This window comes from Rhinolophus hipposideros (assembly GCF_964194185.1).
Source record: "Rhinolophus hipposideros genome assembly, chromosome: 5".
Classification (NCBI taxonomy): domain Eukaryota; kingdom Metazoa; phylum Chordata; class Mammalia; order Chiroptera; family Rhinolophidae; genus Rhinolophus; species Rhinolophus hipposideros.
This window is the reverse complement of record NC_138051.1, coordinates 100,324,920-100,348,736: the sequence shown is the minus strand read 5'-3', so window position 1 is coordinate 100,348,736 and position 23,817 is coordinate 100,324,920. Positions and strand designations below refer to the sequence as shown.

Sequence of the window (23,817 nt, the reverse complement as noted above, 5' to 3'; positions counted from 1 at the left end):
TTAGTACCATCCCAGGTTATATGTGAAGAGACAAGCACAGAAAGGTGAAATGAGTGGTATACAGACACACTGCAGCCCCCTAAGCAAGGTAAATCAGGCCGCTGTGTGCAGTGGGCAAGGTCAGGTGCCTCGATGGCTTTACATGGCATTGAAAACCAACAACGTGACTGGAAAGGAAAGAACGGTTACTATAAGTCCCTCCACGGCATGGGAACCATCCATCTCGATTCCCCTGCTCTCAGAACATCTCCCCCACACCCTGAAAAGCTCTCTTTGTTTTAAGTCTGCAGAGTGGAGGGGGAGGGGCTTGGTCTACCACTCAGGGTCCGCACTATGCCCTGGACGACTTGAGCCAGAACAATAAGGAAAGATAAGAAAGAGGATGGCCAAGTGGATAAACGCGGAGAGAAGGACAGGGAGAAAGATCAGCCAGAACTGAAATGGTGTGCCATTTCCCTCTAACGATGCTTTTCTGACCATAATCATAAAGGATAACCTTGCCATGTTCAGATATGCTGACAATTACAGGTTTCAGCAACACATGTCATTTTCCACGATCCTAACTCTTAAATGTTTTCATCTTACCAGAAGCTTAATGAACAAGTATGAAAACAGCAGTAATAGCATAATGAGCTATGACTACCTTCCTGATCAAGTTCCTGATAACAAAGTGAAGTTTAAAAGCTATAACCCTCTATATACAGAGTGCTCTGGTCATTATATCCACCTTAATAACTATATCTCCATAGTATCAGATTATGTTAAACTAGCTCCCATAAATAAGATGGCTGTTTGCTTGAAAAGTTCAATTCTATCTCCATATGACTGTCATTTCATACTGATACCTCCATTAAAAAAATCCACATGGAGGGGCGGCAATTACTTGGAGCTGATGGGTCCTAGAGAAACATGCTGTTCCCCAATATTCCCCAATAAAAAACTTAAAGTTTGAAAACAAAATCAAAAACAAAAAAACACACACAGAATTCCAAATATAGAGTAGGATAGACTACTCATCGGTACTAATCAAGAAAAGAATAAAGGGATGAAGTTTTAGAAACTGATAAATTCTTATCCTTAAATGTACCCACTGGCTACCCATACTGTCACTCCATCCCAAGAAGCTAAGCATCCATAAATTTAACCTTATGTTATCATTTTGTGATAAAAATTTTGTGGAAAAAATCATTTTGTGACTCCAAAATTTTGGGCTTCTGATTTTGGGCATTCAGAAAGAAACGGAGATCAACCTAAAGAGCACTAGCATAATATTACTACTGCTGTTATAACTAACACACGTTTACTACTTACTAGGTCCTGTGTACTTTTCCATGCATTAGCTCATTCAGTCTTCCTAACAACTCTATGAGGTCGCTACTGTCACTATCCCCGTTTTACAGATGAGAAAATTAAGGCACAGAGAAAGTAACTTGCCCCACATCACACCTAAGAGCAACAGAACTGACAGACCTGAGCAGTAGATTCCAGGGTCCATTATATTAACCGTATGTACACTGCCCACTTTTCAGAGACACCATAAATTATCAGAAGTCTAAAAACAGATCAAAAGCCAGAATATACATAAATACACGTTTCCTCCTCACAATATCATCCCATTAAGTATTTTAACACTTAAAAAGGCTTAAGAATTTTCAAATGACAACCATCTGTCCTCCATTAAACAAAGAAATCAGAAGCAATTTTGGTGTTTACTTGTATCTTCCTACAATCAAAGTATACACCTCTTTGTCTGGCTCCCTCTCCTTCAGGCTCTTCCTTTTTAAAATGCTACAAGTTTATGCTGGAATAACTAAGTGCGCAGTTTTTCCAATTACCAGCTCTTTGCTATTAAAATCTACAATAAACATAGGAATGTTATAAGGCCCGTACAAACTCGAACTTCATGCAAGCTCTCCTAAATTCAATCAGAAACCTGACAAACCCCACCCCTGCCAGCTGACGAAAGCAGCATAACCGTGGTTAGTCATCTTGACAGGACGTGCCCTGATTGAGCGCCGCCAGATCCCTGCACGTCATCTTGGTCTCCTCCTCCTCCATCGCCCACCGTCCCAAACCCCAACCCACTGAGCCCCCTCAGCTTTTCTCACGGCCTTAAGTGCAGACCTTCATCTGGTCTCACCTTGTCTTACAGGTTCCAGGCTAACCAAGCCCCAGCACACAGCCCTATTACAATTCAGATCAAACCACTCCGATGCTTAATATCCTCCCAGAGGTCGGCCCTGACTCCCGCTCCTTAGTGGACTGTGCGTAGTGACTTCCTGCAAAAGAGGACAGTGTGGAAGGGCTACGCGTGGGTGGGGTGGAGACCGCTGACAAATACAACCTCAGCCAGGTGGTGCCCGTCCCCACCCACAGTGGGGAGGTCGTGCTGACAGGATATGCCCTCAGTAGGCACCTCACCTCGCTCATCTTCCTCCCCAAACTCTCATCCTAACTAACCATTGAAAAAACACCAGACAAGTCCCAGTGGAAGAACATTTTACACAAATCCTGACTAGTACTCCTCCAAACTGCTGAAGTCATCAAAAATGAGGAAAAGTCTTAAACTGCCGCAGCCAAGAGGAGCCTAAGGAGACATGGCAACTAAATGCAATGTGGTGTCTTGGATGGGATCCTGGAACAGTAAAAGGACGTTAAGTAAAAATGAAGGGGCCTTTCCCTGCTGCGGCTGCAGCCATGGGTATGCTCAGGCTTCAGAAGAGGCTTGCCTCCAGTGTCCTCCGCTGTGGCAAAAAGAAGGTCTGGTTGGACCCCAATGAAACCAACGAAATCGCCAATGCCAACTCCCGCCAGCAGATTCGGAAGCTGATCAATGAAAGATGGGCTGATCATCCGGAAGCCTGTGACTGTGCATTCCCGAGCTCGATGCCGAAAAAACACTTTGGCCGGTCGGAAGGGCAGGCATATGGGCATAGGTAAGCGAAAGGGTACTGCCAGTGCTCGAATGCCTGAGAAGGTAACCTGGATGAGAAGGATGAGAATTCTTCGCCAACTGCTCAGAAGATACCGTGAAGCTAAGATTGACCGCCACATGTATCACAGCCTGTACCTGAAAGTGAAGGGCAACGTGTTCAAAAACAAGCGGATTCTCATGCAGCACATCCACAAGCTGAAGGCAGACAAGGCTCGCAAGAAGCTTCTTGCTGACCAGGCTGAGGCCCGTAGGTCTAAGACCAAGGAAGCAGCAAGCGCCGTGAAGAGCGACTCCAGGCCAAGAAGGAGGAAGTCATCAAGACTCTGTCCAAGGAGCAAGAGACCAAGAAATAAAGCTCCATCTCTTTTACCTGTACATAGTGGCCTGTACTTAAACTCAGCTTTTCTAGCCATTGTCCAGTGTATGGATCGATCATTCAATACAATAGCTTTCATCTGCCAAAAAAAACAAACAAACAAACAAACGAAGGGAATCTGAATAAATTACTATGGCTTCCAGTAATACTAATGAATCAATATGGGTTCATTAATTATAACTAATGTAAAACATAATAAGAGGGGAAACGGGGTGTGGTACAGTATGTGGAAATTCTCTGTACTACATTTGTAACTTCTGTAAATCTAAAACCATTCTAAAACTAAGAAGTTTACTTTGGGAAAAAACCCTCCACAGCTCCCCCATTGTCTCTGGCATAAAACCCACGGCAGTCCCAGGCCCCCCACAACCTGCCAGGCGATCTTTCTAACCTTATGACCCTTCTCACAACTCCTGTGTCCTCCCCATGGTGATTCCATTGCTGTGCCCTTTACTTTCCCACGTCCCTCACTGCAGTGTTGTCCCCCGCACGTTTCCCCACCAGCTAACTCCTCATGTCACGATAACCCAAGGACCACGACCCTTGGGAAGTCGGCTCTCCCGCTCCTCGGCCAGGTCAGCAGTCCACCCGTCCTCAACGTCCCGTAACACTGAGGCCCATCCTCGGGCCAGCCTCGACTCTCATCAGTAACGGTCTGCATAAAAACACCTGCTGTTGTGGCAAGAGCAACGGCTTTGCAAGTAAGACTCCTTTGCAAGTAAGACTCCGTCAGTACTGTGGGGCCCCCTTATCCACGGGGGACACAAGACCCCCATGGATGCCAGAAGCTGCGGATAGTACCAAACCCTCTATACACTGTTTTATCCTATATATACAGACCTAGGATAAAGTTTAATTTATAAATTAGGCACAGTAAGAGATTAACAGTAATAACTAATAATAAAATGGAACACTTACCGTGTTTCCCGGAAAATAAGACCTAGCCAGACAATCAGCTCTAATGCATCTTTTGGAGCAAAAATTAATATAAGACCCAGTATTATATTATATTATACCCGATATTATAGTACACTATATTATATTATATTATTTTAATTATATTAATTATATTATATTACATTATACCCGGTATTATATATTATATTATACCTGGTCTTATAGTAAAATAAGACTGGGATTAATTTTTTTTTTTTTAATAATTTTTGCTCCAAAAGACACATTAGAGCTGATTGTCTGGCTAGGTCTTATTTTCGGGGAAACATGGTATATTAATATACTGTAATAAAAGTCACGTGAATGTGTAGTGTCTGTGTGTGTGCGTCTTTCTTTTTCTCTGATAACCAACCTGACCCCGAGATGGTTACTAAGTGACTAACGAGTGGGGAGCATATGCAGTGTGAAGACGCTGGACAGAGCGATGATTCTTGTCCCGGAGGGACAGAGCAGGACAGAACAAGATTTTATCACATTGCTCAGAATGGCACACAATTTAAAACTTATGAATTATTTCTGGAATTTTCCATTTAATATGTTTGCACCGCAGTTGACCATGGGTAACTAAAACTGTGGAAAGGGAACCCATGGATAAGGGGGGGTCCCTAATAATTATTAGTAATTATTTTTAGTAAGACCTAAATTATAAAACACAAAACAACCCTATGAGATAAGAACTGTTCTACTTTGTTTGAAAAGAGGGTTTAAGTGACTCGTGCTAGAGCACAAACTGGCCAGGATCTGGGCTCTTATCTGAGATTAAACCCATGCTGGGTCTGAATCCCACTTTAGCCACTCTGTCACTGAGTGTTATGAACTTAGCTTCACCGACCTCTGTTGAAAAATAGGGAAGGAAAATGCCACCTTGTGCCCAGGTTTCTAGGAGGATTAGAAAGGGCACATATTAAGTACCTGGCACATACTTACTAACAATAAATAATAGCAATTATTGTCTTCGGTCTCCCCTGCTAGCCAGACTAAGGTTCTTGAGACCCTGTATCTTCGCTGTCTGGCACATGATAGGTGCTTCATAAAAGCTGAGTAAATTAATATGCACGAAGTAACAAGATAGGTGGCCAATTAATGGAAAGTTTTAGAAAGGGAGTAGTACACTCTTCTGTTCCCTTTCTTTCACAGCAGCTATCCAGGCTGCTGCCAGGTGTGAACACCAGCAGCGACTCTCGCAGTCCGGCCTCTGGAACGCAGCCCTCCCCTTTTCACACTAGTGCTCCGCCCTCTGCAGCACGAACTCCATCCCTACAGGAACGCCGTTTCAAACATACTGTGAGTCTCAGTTGTTCCAAGTGGACAACACTGGGCACAGAACTGGTTACAACACTGTCCACTAACCTATGCCCAGTCAATGCCTGACCTATGTCCCTTTCCTGATTCCCCAAGAAGGAAGTCCGATTCTCATCAAATGCTGCTAAAGTAACTGTCTACAGTAGAAACTGGACTTGTGTGCCCAGTCTCTAACTATTAACATCTCATTCTCTCATTCTCCATAACCTACAGATGTCTCGAACTCTGAATTAGTCTTCTCTAGAGAAAACACACTTTCCTTCCGTTTTATCAATTTAACAAACTCATCATTTAACACCAATGTAATATCCGCACATATCGTTAAACCAAAAAAAAAAAAAAAAAGAGGGACAAAATACTTCAGAGACCAAATCATTTCATAGTGAAATGTTTTACGCTCTGGATCCCCGTTTTCCTTAACACTGCTCTCCCAGTAATGCCCACAAAAGCACTAATCAGAATGGGCACGACCATACGCACACCTTGGAAATGATGTGGGTTTGATTCCAGACCACTGCAATAAAGTGATTCTCTCAAGAAACCGAGTCACACCATTTTGGTTTCCCAGTAGATATAAAAATTATGTTTGAACTGTACCGTGAGTATTAAGTGTGCAACAGCAATATGTCCAAAACAACGTAAATACCTTAATGAAAAACACTTCACTGATAAAAAATTCTAACCATTATCTGAACCTTTTTGCTGATGGACGGTCTTACTGTGTCAAAAGTGTCAATGTGTCAAAAGTGTAGTGTGTGCAAAGCACAATAAAGCAAAGCTCAATGAAATGAGGTCTGCCTGTATTGGTATTTCACCACGAGTGCTCGGAGAGAAAAAAGCCCCGCAGCCACAGTCTGCTAACCGGGACGCACCACCACCGTAAGAAACACTGGCCCGGTTTACCCTTTAACAGCCCCGAAATCACCACCACTTCTCCACAGCCTGGTGAAAATTTCAATTACTGAACCGCTAGCTGAGGACATACCTTTAAAATCATACCCATGTTATCAGAGTTTCCCAATACAGAGCTGAGTTGGAAAAAAGAGAACATGGAATTCTTTCTAAAAGTTTGGCAGAACAGGATGTTACAAAGGGGTACAGAAAAAATGGCCACCCAAAAGGCTGACAGTGGTGTACTGTAAATTAGTGTAGGCTTTCGGAAGGGCAGTTTGGCAATGTTTACCACGGCCTCTAGCAACTAACCCTAAAACAAAATGATCACAGAACTATAAAAAAACTCACCTACAAAATTGTTTATCAAGTGCTGCTGAAAACAGCAAGATACTGGGAACAACTCAAACGTCCAACAAGAGACTTGCAAAGTTTGGTATAACGCTCCAGCGGAAACTGCGCACACAAACAGAAGCTGCGGAAGGAAGTACACGCCATGACCGTGGGGAGACAGTGTGTGTGTTACGTGCCTACTAATGAGTGATGTCCACAACATCCTGGCCTCAACAGCCCCGAGGCCTTGGAGGCTCATTCCAGAACCATCCAAAATAACAACGCATGTCCATTAGAAGTACGTTTCCGTAACCATAACTACATACACTGTACTAATCTCTGATGTGGCCGGTTCTTGGCCGTCTCACCCGCAGGCGCGCGTCTCCTGTGCTCACCTCTAACGAGAGCACCTACTGCACGTGGAGGTTCTCTCCGCTGTGCTTTCCCCAAAGCTTAACACTTCGTGGGTGGTTATGATGTTGACAACATTTTTCTGAATTTTCTTGCCTCTGAAGTCTTACAAGGTTAGGGGATGCTGAGTATAAAACCACTGACATAGTTTAATGAAAGAAGAAGAAATAAACGTTCATTCTTTCAGTGGAATAAAAAACAGCACTATGGGTGAGATTTTTAAAAACCTCCATAATCATTACTGACTTTTCTGTAACTAATTCAGATTTGTGAGGATTTTATTAGATTCCTACCTCCACAATCTCTTTTACAGCACTTTATCCCTTTGAAAATGTTTGCACTTTCCTGGTCCCACGCAGTCTAAACACAGCACTGCTCGAGGTAAGACAAGTGTGTAGCAGACATAATTTCTGACTAAAAAGACATCAACCTAATCAGACCCAAGAGCAATGTAAGAGCTCTTTGCCCTCAAACGTTAAAGACTTAAAACAAATAAGCTAAGTTCCAGACAGCATAGAACCAAATTAACAAAAAAAACTTGCCATTGTAAATTAAAAAAGGAATTAGGGAATGCCTCTCTTTTTGATATGTAATAATATGCAAACAATTTAATAATAGACTTTTTTAGGGTACCATTGCATTCCTGTGAGCGATAATCTTACATTGTACATGCAGTCTGAAGCTACAACTATGAGTACTCTAATTCAAAGAGCAACACCTATACAAAAATAAACCACATTATAGCCCAGAAGAGCTTAACAATATCGCAATATACAATTTTACCAGTTGTTTTCTCTTAAAAACAAACCTGAACCAATTTATGATTGTAATTTACACAGGTCATATACCACATTAAGGAAATGTCTATCCTTAATATGAATGAAAATTACCATACAATCTCTCATAAGCATACTAATCTGGTAATGACACTAACAATAGCAGAAAACCTAATGCTGCCAACTTCTTTATTTTTTTCATTTTTATAAAATAGTTTTTTATTTTTCAATTATAGCTTTTTCTTGTCTGGGAAGTTCTTTATCTGTCTTTGGATTCTAAGCAATAACTGTGCTGGGTGGAGTAATCTTGGTTATAGGTCCCTGCTTTTCATCACATTGGATATTTTGTGTCAATCCCTTCTGACCTGAGAAATCAGCTGACAGTCTTATGGGAGCTTCCCTGTAGGTAACTAACTGCTTTTCTCTTGCTGCTTTTAAGAATCTCTCTTGGTCTTTAACCTTTGGCATTTTAATAATGATGTGTGTTGGTGTGGGTTCATCTTGTTTGGGACTCTGCACTTCCTGGGCTTGTATGCCTACTTCCTTTGTCAGAGTAGGGAAGTTTTCCATCATTATTTCTTTAAATATGTTTTCAATTTCTTGCCCTCCCTCTTCGCCTTCCGGTACCCCAAAATGTGAATGTTGGTATGCTTGATGTTGTCCCAGAGGCCCCTTAAACTACCCCCACGTTTTTGGATTCTTTTTTCTTTTTGCTGTTCTGACTGGGTGTTTTCTGCTACCTTATCTTCTAAATCACTGATTCAATTCTCTGCTTCACCTAATCTACTATTGATTCCCTCTGTTCTTCATTGCAGTTATTGTATTCTTCATTTCTGGCTGGTTCTTTTATATATTTTCTATCTCCATTCTCATGTTTCCTATCTCTTTGTTGATGTGTGACACGGAGCATTATCATGATGGAGGATGATTCACGGCACACTTAAAATACATCTTCTCTCAACCGTAGCTCACACCCGACTGACTGCATTGAACAAGTTGAAACTTGCCACACACTGTTACAAAGGTTGGATGCCTCACTGCCCATATTGAAGATCCCTGCCTTTCCGGCAGCAGCATTCACCATATTGTTTGATCACAACGGAAAAGCTCTGTGTCACACATCACTTCTGGTACGGCAATTTCTGTCAAATAAAAACATTATGGTGTGTCCCCATCCACCTTATTCACTAGATCTGGCACCTTGCGACTTCTGGCTCTTCACCAAAGTCAAACCAACCATGAAAGGTAAACATCTTGAATAGATTCAGGACATGAAGGCAACCACGACAGCACAACTAAAGACATTCATGAAAGAGGACTTCCAGAACTGCTTCAGAAAGTGGCAAGAACGACGGGATGAGTGTGTTGGAAGTGAGGGTGAGTATTTTGAGAGGAATTAATGGCAATGTGTCTTTTACTGTAATAATTTTTTAAATTTAAACATTTACTGTACTGTTTGATCACACCTCAAAACTTTGGTTCACATCCACAAAAAACCTACTAAGATGAGCTAGTTAAATAGATGGGCTCAAAACTCAAACTATCGTAAGTTAGAATTCCAGGTCTGCCACGTACAAAGTTTAAGAAACTGGAAAAGTTCCTTAGAAGGAAGCCTTTATTTTCCCATCTGGAAAAGGTGGTTTAAAGAATCTCTACCTCACAGTGAAAGAATTAAATGAGACAATATATGTAAAGTACTTACTTAATGCCTTGGCACACATCCTGAGCACTCTACTCACCAAATAATCGATTGCTCTTATTACGAATGCCAATGTTTGGAGTAAGATAAGCAAACAAACAAAAAAACTAAAATAACTGAACATAACTTCACGCTTCTTCGCTATGGTTTTCTTCTCCTACATTACCAAACATTATTGATCTAGGCCCTACGTGGCTTGTTCAGGTGGCAAAAGCATCCCTAGCGAACTTCCTGCCTCCTCTCCTTGCCTCCAAATTCAAATCTATTCCATAAACAGCAAGAAACATCTCCCTGTACTGTCCACACGGTGCTACTTCACAGTACCTTGTAAGAACTTCTCCAAAATTCATGCAAACTCACAAACTGACTCAGAATATTACAGCTAAAAAGAACTTCATAGATGCAGGTTGCTTAATTTAATCTAGAGACATGCAGTGTCTTGCCCAAAGTGACACAGCGCCGAGGCTAACTCTTTAGTGCAGGCTCCCATCTCAATTCCAGTCCAGACTTCTCTTAACCACACGTGATTACATTCAGCCCAGACCTTCCTTGTTTAAGAAAGAAGTACGATTCCTCGTCCTTGTATTCTGTGGCACTTCACAGGAATTTCCTGATAAGACAAGGTGAGTTTTTTTGTTGGTAAAACAAGGTGAATTTTTTTGCTGTTAATACATTATCTGCCACCTGAATAGCCAATATAAAAATGAAAGACTTTGGGCCCTAATGATTCATGTACCCAGATATTTATAAATGCTGATATGGTCTAGGTATATTTGTTTTGATAGTAGAGATCTCATAACTTTCTATCAACAAAACAAGCCTACTTATTCATATGAAAATAGCTAAGTTCAGTAATTTATCCAAATACTTATGGAGAGCCTATGTAAAGTGCTTCTTTTTAAAATCAAATAAAAAGCCCAATGAGCCAACCGAAAAATGGGCAAAGAAGATATTTCATAGAAAAAGCCACTTGCCTGCATAATTTCGAATTGGTGTAAATACTCCCTTCTTCCAGGAGGTGGCGCTGAATTCCTCACACCTGAGTATGAGCTGAATTTAGTAACTTGATTCCAAAGAATACAGCAGGAAAGCGGGTGGGGGTATCCTTACAGTACAGAAACCTGGAAACTTTACCTTGGCCGTATAATCAAGGTTCACATCACCAGCAACAAGTCATGATAGCATGTACACCCCTACTCCAGTGTGGTAAGATGTGAGGGGTTCTTCCCAAACCCATAAGCCCAGTCTAATCATAAGAAAAAGGTCCAATAAATTACGGGATATTCCACAAAATATCTGACTAGACTCCTCAAAACTCTCAAGATCATGAAAATCAAAGAAAGACTCAAAAACTGGCATAGACAGAGGAGACGGGGAGGTAGGACAATTAAATGAAATGTGGTACCCAGCATTGGATTCTGGAACAAAAAAGAGTATTAATGGGATAACGAGTGAACTCTGAACAAAGTGTGTGGCTTAGTTAAGGGTAATGTACCAACTCGCTTCTCATTGTGAGAATGTGACAGCATGAAATGGGGACAACTGGACAAGCGGTCTGCTGACCTGTGGCTACAGGAAAGCAAGGAGGACCGATGAGAGCCACGGGGTTTCTGAGAAAGTCAGCATTCGAAAAACTCCCAGAATGAGAGTATAAACATAGAAAAACGCCACGAGTTTCAGCTCACTTTTGTAAAAGAAAGGTCACTCATCAGAAAGAAGGACAGCCTTGCACTTGGGTCAGAGAAGCAATGAATGGGAAATTGTCTACTTTAAATTTACCTTTAATTATCAGATATTTTGGGCAAACATGTAATGTTGAAAAGCCCATTAGATAAATAAACCAACGTTTATAATATCAAAAAGAATGGCTAAGTCTGGAGGTTTTATATACGCCAGATAGTTTTCGAGGCTGATGATAAACATTCTAATGACATAACATTATAAAGTTCTTTTCGTCTTCAAAAGCCATTCACTAAAATCCTACAACACCTCTGTGTTACAGCAATTTTCTTCCGAAGCAAAAATAATTTCACTAGAAGTTCATACATATTAGCTCCAAGTGGAAGGAAATCTGTCTTAGATTACGATTAAAATACTAGGGTTGGTTGTAACACACCTAACAGAAAGCCAATACGCCTATGCCTTAAGCACGAGGACATGAAGTGTCCTCAGAGGACGCACCGTAAGAACAACACAGGTGGGACGCCCAAAATCTGGACACTAGGCACACATCCACCACAGTAATGAGGAACATTTTGCAAAGATATCTTCAAAAACCTTTTACACAAGTTTCTATTCTGTATGTGTTTGGGGTTTACATAGCCAACCTAATGAAGTTATCTGAGGAAAAAAACCAAGAGTAGCCTTGAGGAATTTTTTTAATGTCTAAGCAGGGGTGGCCAATTAACTCAGTTGGTTAGAGCGTGGTGTTCCTAACAAGGTTTCCGGTTCGATCCCCTGTGGGCCACTGTGAGCTCTGCCCTCCTTTAAAAAAAAAAAAAAGTGTGTGTGTATGTATATCTGAGCAAAGTAAATTCAAAGAATAAAAATAACTTATTTTTTATAACTTTTTTTATTCGTTTCATGTGTACAAAACAATGTAATAGTTAGACATTTATCATTTATATCCCTCACACAGTGACAACCCCCCTCTCCCCATCCACTAGAAAATAACTTATTTGTATTCAAATGAATGGATTCAGCAAGAAACACTGCAACTCATCCAAGCTTAATCTTAATTTTGGAATCCACTGCATTGCCTGGTTCACAATTTCTTTTTTTTCTTCAAAGTCAAGTTGTTGTCCTTTCAATCTTAGTTGTGGAGGGCACAATTCAGGTCCAGGTCCAGTTGCCATAGTTAGTTGCAGGGGGCGCTGCCCATCATCCCTTGCGGGAGTTGAGGAATCGAACTGGCAACCTTGTGGTTGAGAGCCTGCACTCCAACCAACTGAGCCATCCGGGAGGCAGCTCAGCTCAAGGTGCCGTGTTCAATCTTAGTTGCAGGGAGCGGACCCACCATCCCTTGTGGGATTTTCGAGGAGTTGAACCAGCAACCTTGTGGTTGAGAGCCCACTGGCCCACGTGGGAATCGAACTGGCAGCCTTCGGAGTTAGGAGCACGGAGCTCTAACCGCCTGAGCCATCGGACTGGCCCTTTTTTTGTCTTTTTTATTTTATACACACTACTAGTAGGAGAGAGAGAAGGGATAAAAGGAAATATTTATTGATCAACTATTATGGGCCAGGCACTTTCACAAAAATTAGCTTGTAATCATCACAACTCTCTGAAAGAGATACCAAAGCCATTTCTTAAAAACTGAAAGACCAAAAAAAAACCCCAAAAAACAAAAAAAAAACAGGAAAGTGTCATGATAAAGTGAAAAAAGCAAATTTCAACACTTACCACTGGAAAGGTGAGAGGAAGAAATGCCAACGAGCTTCAAGAAAGAAAGAAAAAATGTCTGAACATGAGTCATTCAGTTTCCTGCCATTCTAAAGTACAACAGGTAGGCCGGCCTGATGGTTCAGTTGAGCTGTGAACGTTAGAGTGTGAGCTCTGAACAACAGGGTTGCCGGTTCAATTCCCGCATGGATGGTGGGCTGCACCCCCTGCAATTAAAGATTGAAAACGGCGACTGGACTTGGAGCTGAGCTGCGCCCTCCACAACTAGATTGAAGGACAACGACATGGAGATGATGGGCCCTGGAGAAACACACTGTTCCCCAATAAAAACTTAAAAATAAATAAAAATGAAAAACAAAGTACAACAGGTAAGAGAATCCTTTGAAGCCAGCGTCAAAACACACACACACAGGAAAAAAAAAAAGGAAATAAAAATGGTTGTCTCCAGTGAGGGGAAAATGGAAGGTTAGCAATGGAGGAAAAATCTTTTCATTATGCATAGAGTTTTGCATCTTTTAATTTTGTACCTCATACCTGTATTACCTATGCAAATACGCAATAAAATTTTATTCTTTTAAAAAGCCAACCACAAGGAAAGAGGCGTAGTGAAGACCACCACTTCTAAATGACAGGTTAGTCTTGACTGCCACCCTCTGGCAGGGAACACTGGTTTCAACAGAACACGCTTCTCCCTAAGCCTCCACATCACAGAAAGGGGGTGTTGTCAGAACCCCATTGTCACTATAAGGTATTATTACTCAATGACTCACTCTAACTAGAACTAAATTTTGTCTTTACCTACTGTTCAGCTTAGCCAAGGACCCAACTCAAAATGGAATCCATATTTTTACATGATGGTTATAAACATGTAACTTAAGAATAACATGGTAGAACTCAACAGCTGTATTTTCAAACAGCTTTGTTTCCACACTCCCCTGAAATCCTGCAGACATACATCCTCCCCATTTTATGTGTATAGTTATACATTTTAAGTTCATTATTTATCAATAGTAATATTTTTGTCAACTGAAAGACAGGAAATGTTAAAAGTGGTTGTCATGTACAGGTGTCCACGGCTTTTCAAAAGTTATTTTCACGTCCCTTCACTTTTATTAAAGACTTAGTTAGTACTTGTTTCTGTTAACTGAAAGAAATCCAAAGAGGATTTTCACTTTTAGGAAAAAAGGCAAAAAGTGAAAATAGCATCCAGCGTGTTTTGCAGTGAGTTGTTAGAGAGGCAGCTTGCACCCGAGCAGAAATTAATGGCAACTGCTTCTTCAGTTTACCTCATTTCAGGTTATGGACGGTTTCAAAGGAAGCTCTACTTTCGAATAGTGGGGGAAACCTGTATCTATCAAAAAGAGTCTCAGCTGGGGGTGGTTCTAGGTGATAAAAAAAGTACGCTAGAAAGAAATGCAGTTTGGAAAATTTTCACCCAAATTAGGGTCTCAATGAAAGCAGACAAAATAAACACAGATGTGAGTGGATGGTACAATACTTGAAGAGAACTATTCAGAGGAACAAGCAGATAGGCAAGTTTAATGTGAGAACAGAAAAAGTATCACATAAAGCACTAAGTTTGAGGACACAGGAATTAGGCAAAGGTCTGAAAAATCTGATCACTGCCAAAAAAGACAGATTAGGGGAGAGAGCGCCCATAATTCACATCTCATTCCTTCTCCCATCTAGGTAAATGGACATCCAAGACTCAACGTATTCACTGTCCGTCATTCTTTAATGCAACAAACATTTACTTGGTTTAGTGCAACAGTCTTGGATTAAAAGTCACCCAATCTCTCCGGACCTCAGTTTTCTGTTCTGTAAAAATAGAGGAAGCAATTCCTTCCTCACTAGAGATGAAATAAAATAGCATTTTAAAACAAGTAGCAAGGGGGGAAAGCGAATGGAGGGGTGTGAGTCAAACCTAACGGTCTGCAATCTGCCTACAGCGGGAAGCTGGAGGAGATGAAGGAAAGGATCCTGGCCGATAAGTCTCTGGCTCCCAGCACCGACCAGGACAGCATTGTCTGCACAGCCCTGGGTGTGCTCAGCCGGACAGACAAAAATGCTGAATTCTTGCTGCAACTTGAGTGCCAGGGAATGATAAAGATGATGCAGGCTGGTCTCCTCTTCATGTGGCCGCTTCTGCTGGCCGGGATGAGACTAAATGCCCTTCTGTAAAGAGGTGCTCCAGGGAATGCTGTCAGTCATAATAATTGCTGTTCTCCCCTACATTGTGCACCTTCCAAAAACAGGCACGAGATCGCTGTCGTGTTCCTGGAAGGCGGGGCTAACCCAGACGCTTAGGACCATTATGAGGCTACAGCAATGCACCGGACGGCAGTCAAGGGCCACGTGAAGGAGATTCCTATCCTTCTGTACTACAGAGAAGCCACAAACCTCCCAGACGCTGAGCGCAACATGCCTCTACACTTAGCCTGGAGTCCCAACGAGCAAGTATTGACACACTGAGAATGAAGAAGACAGACATCCCCGCAGGTGGCCAGAGGTGATCTGGGCTCAACACTCACGAGAATGGGGGAAGGTTAAGCAGCTTGGATTTATTCTTACTTTGTATGTTTTGTGGTTGTCCCCAGTGTCCTGGAAACAATGCACTTATGCACAAGACATCATCTATGAATGATCAAGTTTCTTTTGCCTTCAACGTCTTGTAAACATTTTGAATATTGTTCCTGCTGAGGCATGTGTTCTAAGCTTCCAGTCAGCTTTCCAGGCATTGAATAACTGTAGAGATTGTACCACTACCGTTGTGTACTATTCCACATTGATTTGGGGTAATTTTGAGTAGGTGACTGGCTGTTGGGAGGCTTGAGCACTCGCCCAGGCACGCTGACCCCACTCTGAGGCAGAACAACCCACCAACAGCAGGCCAGCTCTGCCTAATGGTTTCAGGTGGATTCCAGAATCTTCCTTCTTTACAGCTGAAACACATTCTAATTCATTTTTCAAGCTCACTCAGAGGCCTATACCAAATACTTTTTTTTTCAACAGAACATTTATTTTTTTCTTCAAGGAGGAATACTTATATAATTTAGGGGACCATATTTTCAGTTGGAGGGCCTGCTCCCCTAGTTTGTCATTCATAAACACTAAAATAATGAAAAATTATAGCCCTTGTACCCATGTATCTTATTAATGAGCTATTTTTCTATAAAATGTGTTTTTAAAAAGGAAGTTTTAAAGTACCTATAGTAAGTCATCCTGTATTGAAAAGAATGACATGCTATGTAACAAAAATGTGTTTTCATTTGCACTTCACAAACTGAAAAAATAAAATGTTGAGGGGAAAAAAATTAAAATAAAATAAAACAAGGAGCAAAGATTTTGTCCCATATTAGTAGCTTAAAACAATTCCTCCAGACACCAGCACTAGATTCAACCACAGGATGTTTTTAAGAGACTGGTTACAAAGCTCTCATCTAATGGGGACCCAGCAACTCCTACTATTCCAGCCAACTCAGCACAAAGATCCCCTAGTGTAAGTTTCCTTTATTTAAAAGGCCTGCTGATAATCAACTCAGCCAACCCTCAGCCACAAAGCAGACACATGCAGCTATCTAATTAGGGAACCCATTTATTTTGCAAGTACACCTACTCATATCAACCATTTCTACTCCAGTATTTTAAACTATTTTTTAATTCTATATCCCTCAATGGTGATACTCAAAACTTACTGTCAAATTATTCTAAACAATCGCCATCAACAATTTGCTGATAGTTCCATCAGCTGCTAGTAAATTAGGAGTTAACTTTAAAAATGAGAACATTCTCATTAAGATATCTGGATTCTATTATGCGTTCAAGTCTCATTGCCTAATACAGCAATTATTAGTGGGAAGATAATTAAACTATTCAGTACAAGGGCAAACCATCCCACATTTAATGACGAAGATTAAGAACTCTAAAGTGAGTCTCATATTGTTGAAGTATCTCAGGGAAATCAGTTCCTAACTCAGTGATAAAGAACACCCATAGGGCCGGCCCGGTGGCTCAGGCGGTTGGAGCTCCGGGCTCCTAACTCCAAAGGCTGCCGGTTCGATTCCCACGTGGGCCAGTGGGCGCTCAACCACAAGGTTGCCGGTTCAACTCCTCGAGTCCCGCAAGGGATGGTGGGCTGCGCCCCCTGCAACTAAGATTGAACATGGCACCTTGAGCTGAGCTGAGCTGCCGCTGAGCTCCCGGATGGCTCAGTTGGCTGGAGCGCAGGCTCTCAACCACAAGGTTGCCGGTTCGATTCCTCAACAAAAAAACAAAAAAAAAACCCACCCATAATACCAATGAATAGAAATAGAGCCCCCAAACCCCAGGGCTTATTCCTTCGTATATGTTAACTGCAGAATAACCAATCTCTTGCAAAAACATAAAAATTTCAAAATGTATCTGAGAGCCAGTTTCCCCATCAGTAAAATGAGAGGACTGGACTTGATCTCTGGAGTCTACTTAATAGACAAATGAAGTGGCATAATCCCGTTCACTTTGAAGTCTGACCTCCCTTTCCTACTATCCAAGGAAATGTTTTATTTTGTATTGAGTGGGTGTGGTCAGGTTCATAACACTGGTAGGAAGGGAGTTTTTTCACTCCCTTCCCTCTGAAACGTTATTACACACTGACTCCCTACTCGTCGAATCTTTAGTCATCAAACATTGCTGATCACTGTGACTCTTCACTGCCTTCACAGACAACCAGTCCATTTGCTTGGAGATCACGACTCCTAGTGCCAAATGCTCCATCAGTCACAGAACCCAGCCTCTCTAGTGTAAGCAACACGGTACTTCGGAGAACTTAGCAGTCCTGCAGACGTACAGCGCCAGAACTCTCCTGGAGAACTGTTTCACGGGACATCTGACAGCTGAGACTGCGGCACACCGGATACCCAGCAGGGACGCCACCGGAGCCCGCCGCCCCGACCGCGCACAGCCTTCAGCCCCCCCGCCCCCCGACCCCACTTCCCATCACTTGCTGCCCAGTCTCAGCCTTGCCCTGGTTCATGGAGCAAAAGTCACATGTCTGTGGCTAACCATAAGGAAGGGTGGGGGAAGCATATTAGCCTTCGGCCGAAAAAGGTGGGAAATACCCCCGGAAGATTTCAAGGTGCTGCTGACCACAAAGCACAACAAACACCCACACGTGATATCATACTAGCCGCTCACCTCCTAAGGCCCTGGCCTATTTTTTTCTCGGCTTCTTCTCTCTCCTGTTCCCTAAAGTTCGGTGTTATAGCTCTCACCCTCCTCACTCTGCAGAGTAGAATCACTTTCAACCCCATTAACGGTTTCTGGTATTCCTAAACTGCACACTTACACTGCTATTGAATTTTTCCCCAGGGTCAGTACCTTTTCACTACCTATAGAAGAGGAGGACATGGCGTTCTTATACAAACAACCTCTCCCTTCCTCTAATATGCTTAATTGTGATTATATCAGTATGATATAATATTGTGATTAAATCAGCATGTTTATTATGACTGTAAATACTATTCACAGCTGGATCAAATTGCCGTACCAGAAGCGATGTGTGCCACGGAGTGTCGTCATGAAGGACAATGATTTCTGGCACACTAAAATATACCTTTGCTCAACCGTAGCTCACACCCGACTGACTGCACGGAACAAGTTGAAACTTGGCACACACTGTTACTAAGGTTTGAGGCGCCGCTTCCCCTACTCAAGATCCCTGCCTTTCCGTTGGATGGCACTTGGCAGCAGCATTGACAGTATTGTTTGATCACAACAGAAAGGCTCTGTGTCACACATCACTTCTGGGACAGCAATTTCTGTCAAATAAAAACATTACAGTGTGTCCTCATCCACCTTATTCACCGGATCTGTCATCATGCGACTTCTGGCTCTTCCCCAAAGTCCACATGAGCATGAAAGGTAAACATTTTGAATCGATTCAGGACATCAAGGCAGCCACGACAACACAACTAAAGACACACATGAAAGAGGACTTCCAGAGCTGTTTCAGCAAGTGGCAGGAACGATGGGATGAGTGTGTTCGAAGCGAGGGGGAGTATTTTGAGGGGGTTAATGGCAATGTGTCTTCTACGATAATAAGTGTTGTTATTTAAACATTCACCGTTTGCTCACACCTCATGTACACACAGTCCTCCTCATCGAGAGGCCTAGAAGCAATGCCTCCTGGGAGGCAAGAGAATGTCTAATGGCCAGATCTTGGTCTCTACAATACTATTACTCCATTAAAAGGAATCAGTCCTCCTTAAAGAAAGAGCTGATTCCAACATGGGGCAGGGAAAATACCAGGTGAACGTGGAATGTTTCGACACACCACCAAGCAAAGAAATGCTCCAAGCATGATGGAAATTTGTCAAAAAGACACAGTAACCAGCTTGAAGGGGCTCCCACTGGCCAAATCTGGAATAATTTCAGCATTAAATAATGATATTTATCAATTGTTATGTTTTGAATAAAATGGAAAACCACTGAGTCCAAATTGATAAAGAAATAAATAAATGGCAGAGTGTTTAGGAGTCACAACCTACCTCCTCACAAAATATTTATAACACACTAATAAGTACTTCTTTTTTTTCTAAAGTTTATTGGGGTGACAATTGTTAGTAAAGTTACATAGATTTCAGGTGTACAATTCTGTATTACATCATCTAAAAATCACATTTTGTGTTCACCACCCAGAGTCAGTTCTCCTTCCATCACCATATATTTGAAATAAGTACTTAAATATTATTTTACAGTGAAGAACCCTGGCAAACACTTAGGAAGCAAGAGTATCATGTCTGAAACTTATTCTCAAATGGTCCCAAAAAAGATTTCTACATATAGAGAGGACAGATAAGCCCCTCCCCCTTTAAAAAAAAAGAAAACAGCCTTCCATGTCTAAAACATGTCTGCCTTCACACTTCACACATACAGCTTGGCACAGGCTCCTGGATTGGAAGTAACACTTCTAGTAATTGAGGGCCTGCTCCACTATCTCCTAGGCTCCAAGGTCATGCAGACTCCCAATCGAGCTGTTCCCCCGGGAAGATTTCAGGGTCCTCTCTATTCTCAGGGTTCTGAAATCCCACTGTGATATACCAGTTTATTTTTTCTTTTATTCACTGTGCAAGGCACTCAGTGGATCTGTTCAATCTGGAGATTTGTAGCCTTCCGTTCTGGCGATTTTTAAATTATTAATTTAATCACTGTTTCCTCTCAATTTTCTTTTTTTTCTCTCTCTAGAACACCTTCTAATTCAGATGCTGGAGCCCCAGAACTGATCTGTTACCTCTTCTATACTCCTGTTTTGCTTTTGTACTCATTATTAATTAACATCATGCCATAATTGCTTTAATGATCTCTCCTCTCTACACACACACACACACACCCACACACACAATCTGAAAAACGCAGCACGCATGCTGACACTTAACTCCTTCAGTATGCACCTCCTAAGAATAAGGACATTCTCCTACATAACCACAGTGTCACTATTATACTTAATTAACTAACATTAATTATTATCACTTAATATGCAGTCCATATGCACATTTCTACACTTCGTCCTCTCACCTCAAACAATATTTTTCAATCAAAGACTCGATCAAGGCTCATCTGTCTTTGCCTCCTACTTTCTGGAAGATTTCCTCAATTATTTATTGAAAGTTTTTCCTACTATCCTGGTTTCCAAGAGTTCTTCCTTACTGTCTAAATGGTCCCCCATTTTTATACCATCCTATTTTTGCCATGAATTTAGCATCTTCTTTTAGTTCTCTAAGCCTTTTGTTTTGGAAGTTTCCTTCAGCAGCTTGCTTGCATTTCCCGTCTCTTCCTTCACTTTCTTTTATCTGTTTGTGTTGGACTGTTAGGAGCTTTCTTCGTGTTTATGATTGTCCTGGACTGTTCAGTCATACCTAAGAAGGAAGTACTAACTAAAAAAGTTGGTTTTAATTTCGTGTGCACAGACGGGGCGTGTTAAGAACAGCAGCAAGGCCTGCCTGCAGGGTGACCAGACAGGGATCTGTTTCACTAAGACCACGACAGACTGCATTTTCTAAAGCTGACCACAATACTTCCCATCTCACATGATCGTCTCCCCATGTGACGAACTGGAACTCTGGCCTTCAGAGGTGAGGCCTGGGTTCCCTCCCCTCTTGGACCTGAGCAAGTTTGTGACCACAGCAGAAGGGATGTGAAGACTAAGTCCTAAAGAAATGAAACAGATTCTGCCTGATTCTCTTGACACACAGACTTTTGAACAGTGAGCCTCCATGTCAGCAATCTGAGTGCCCGGAAGCAGCAGCACACACTAGCCCACACAGAGACCTCGTGCAAAGGCCCCAAGACCACATGCAGAGACAGAAGCTCAGATGGACACTATGCTCACCTGCCCTGTGCCCACAACTTTCCATCTCCACCAACTGGCTGCAACCACAGAAGTGGCCTGAGCCAGAATCGCCCAGCCAAGCTCCCCCCCAATTCCTGACCCATAGAAACCATGAAATTATCTTAAGTCATTTCATTTTGAGGGGTCATGTTTTAGGCAGGAAGAATAAGTGGAACAGACTTTGGCATCTGGAAGGGAGATGCTGCTGCAACAAAAACCTGGAAGACGTGGAACTGGCGTTGGGGTCGGTGACGGAGCTGGAAGCACCGGAGGAGGCTCTGAAAGCCTGAAGGGCCTTGACAAGGAGACTCTCAGTAGAGACGCAGTGTAAGAAAAACTATTACTGTACAGTGGAGAAAAGGGCGCCCTTGGTATGTAGTGGTGGAAAATGTGCCTGCAGTGAAACGGAATACAGAAATGTACCTAATAAGCTCAGTCCTCTACCTAAGGAGGTTTCCAGACAGAATACTGAAAGTACCATCCAGCTTCTTGGCACTGCCTAGGATAAAATGAGAGAAGAGAAAGGTGAGCTGGGGAAAAGAAATTGTTAGAAATAAAGAAGTCAGGACTTGCTGGGTTCAAAATTACAGCGATTGTTCATCCCCAGCCTCTCCTGAGGGCAAATGATTCTCCAAATAAGCAACGGCTACAGAAGGAAAGAACAAATCCAGGTTATGATTGAAAACCTTTTCAAACCTCAGCAAGAGCCAAGCAGGTTCCCAAATGGCATTGCGGGCAGACCAAGGAGCTCTCATTAGACAAAGCTGCTAAGACTGAGGAGCGGCTGTCCCACAGCAGACTCATGAGGAAGTGAGGGACTTAACCACAGACATCTGTAACATGGCTTTTGTTTAATGGGGGGAGGGGATTGTCAACTGGCACACACAACCTACGAAATTTTTCAAGAATTATACCAGTTTGGACTAAAAGACATAAAAATAGTACAAAACGAAGGCCTTTGTTCCTCCCAAAATATTATGAGCATGAAGCAGGCTGAGAAAACTACTCAGCTATAAAAGCAGCCATTTCTTGGAAAAACTATTTGTATATTATAGATCTGATATGGGATTAAAATCTACAACGCATAGAGACCTCCTAAAACTCGACAACAAAATACCAAACAACCCAGTTCAAAGGACTGGGCAAAGGACTTCCACAGACAGTTCTCAAAGCTACAGGCACACCCCGCTTTATTGCACTTCACAGGTGCTGTGCTTTCTAACTAACAAACTGAAAGCAAGACACTCCACCAGCAAAAAAGATTACAACTCGCTTTATTGCCATGCTCGCTTTTATTGCGATGTCTGGAGCCGAACCCGCAACATCTCTGAGGTCTGCCTCCACACAACGGTTAAGCAGCACATAAAAAGGAGCTCAACTTCACCACTCATTAGGGAAATGCAAACCAAAACTATAATCGCATTACTTTACACCCATTAGGATGGAAATTATCAAAAAAACAAAACAAACCAAAAAAGCAGAAAATAACAAGCGTTGTTGAGTATGTGAACACATTGGAACCTCAGTGCAACGCTGGTGGGAATGTAAAATGCTGCAGCCACTGTGGAAATAACTATGGCTGATTCCTAAAAAAAATTTAAAATAGAATTACCACATGATCCAACAATTCCACTGGTGGGTGTGTACCCACAAGAACTGAAAGTAGAGTCTTTTTTTTTAACATTTTATTTATTTAAATGTGTTTTTCCAGGACCCATCACAGCTCACAGTGACCATGTGGGGATCGAACTGGCAATGTTGTTAAGAGCACCGCGCTCTAACCAACTGAGCTAAGCGGCCGCCCCCTGAAAGCCGATTCTTGAAGAGACATTTGTACACCCATATTCAGAGCAGCATTATTCACAATGGCTACAACACGGAAGCACCAATCCAGTGTCCACCCACAGAAGAAGAGATAACGCAAAATTTGGTGTGTACCCACATTACTCAGCCTTAAAAGGGAAGTTCTGACGTAGGCTCCAACATGGATGGACCCTGAGAACACTACGCTAACAGAAACAAGCCAGACACGAAAATAAACACTGTTATCACTCCATCACTTACAAGGTACCTACATTAGTCAAAATCACAGAGACAAAGAATGGTGGTTACCAGGGCTGGGAGGGGAAAGTGGGGAGTTTGCGTCTAATGGGTACAGAGTTCCAGTTTTACGTGATGAAAAGAGTTCTCGAGGTAGATTTTTGGTGATGGCTGCACAACATTATGAATGTATTTAATACCACTGAACCACACACTTAAAAATGGTTAAGATGACAAATTTTATGTTATGTATATTTTAACACCATTTAAAAAAGAAAAGGCTAACTAGGAAGGCAAAACAAAACCCTCAGAGAGCAGCAGCAAACACCTCGG

General features: G+C 42.1%; 1 protein-coding gene and 2 pseudogenes across 3 annotated transcripts in view; 2 read left to right on the top strand and 1 right to left on the bottom strand.

Annotated features, from left to right (window-relative positions):
* Positions 1 to 23,817, bottom strand: part of RCOR1 (REST corepressor 1) — a 121,146-nt gene that overhangs the window by 51,188 nt on the left and 46,141 nt on the right. The gene's annotated exons all lie outside the window — the stretch shown is intronic.
* On the top strand, positions 2,698 to 3,288 carry LOC308497959 (large ribosomal subunit protein eL19-like; annotated as a pseudogene). The gene has a single exon. The product of its transcript is annotated as a large ribosomal subunit protein eL19-like (transcript).
* Positions 14,983 to 15,551, top strand: LOC308497509 (annotated as a pseudogene). Its single transcript has one exon. The product of its transcript is annotated as an uncharacterized misc_RNA (transcript).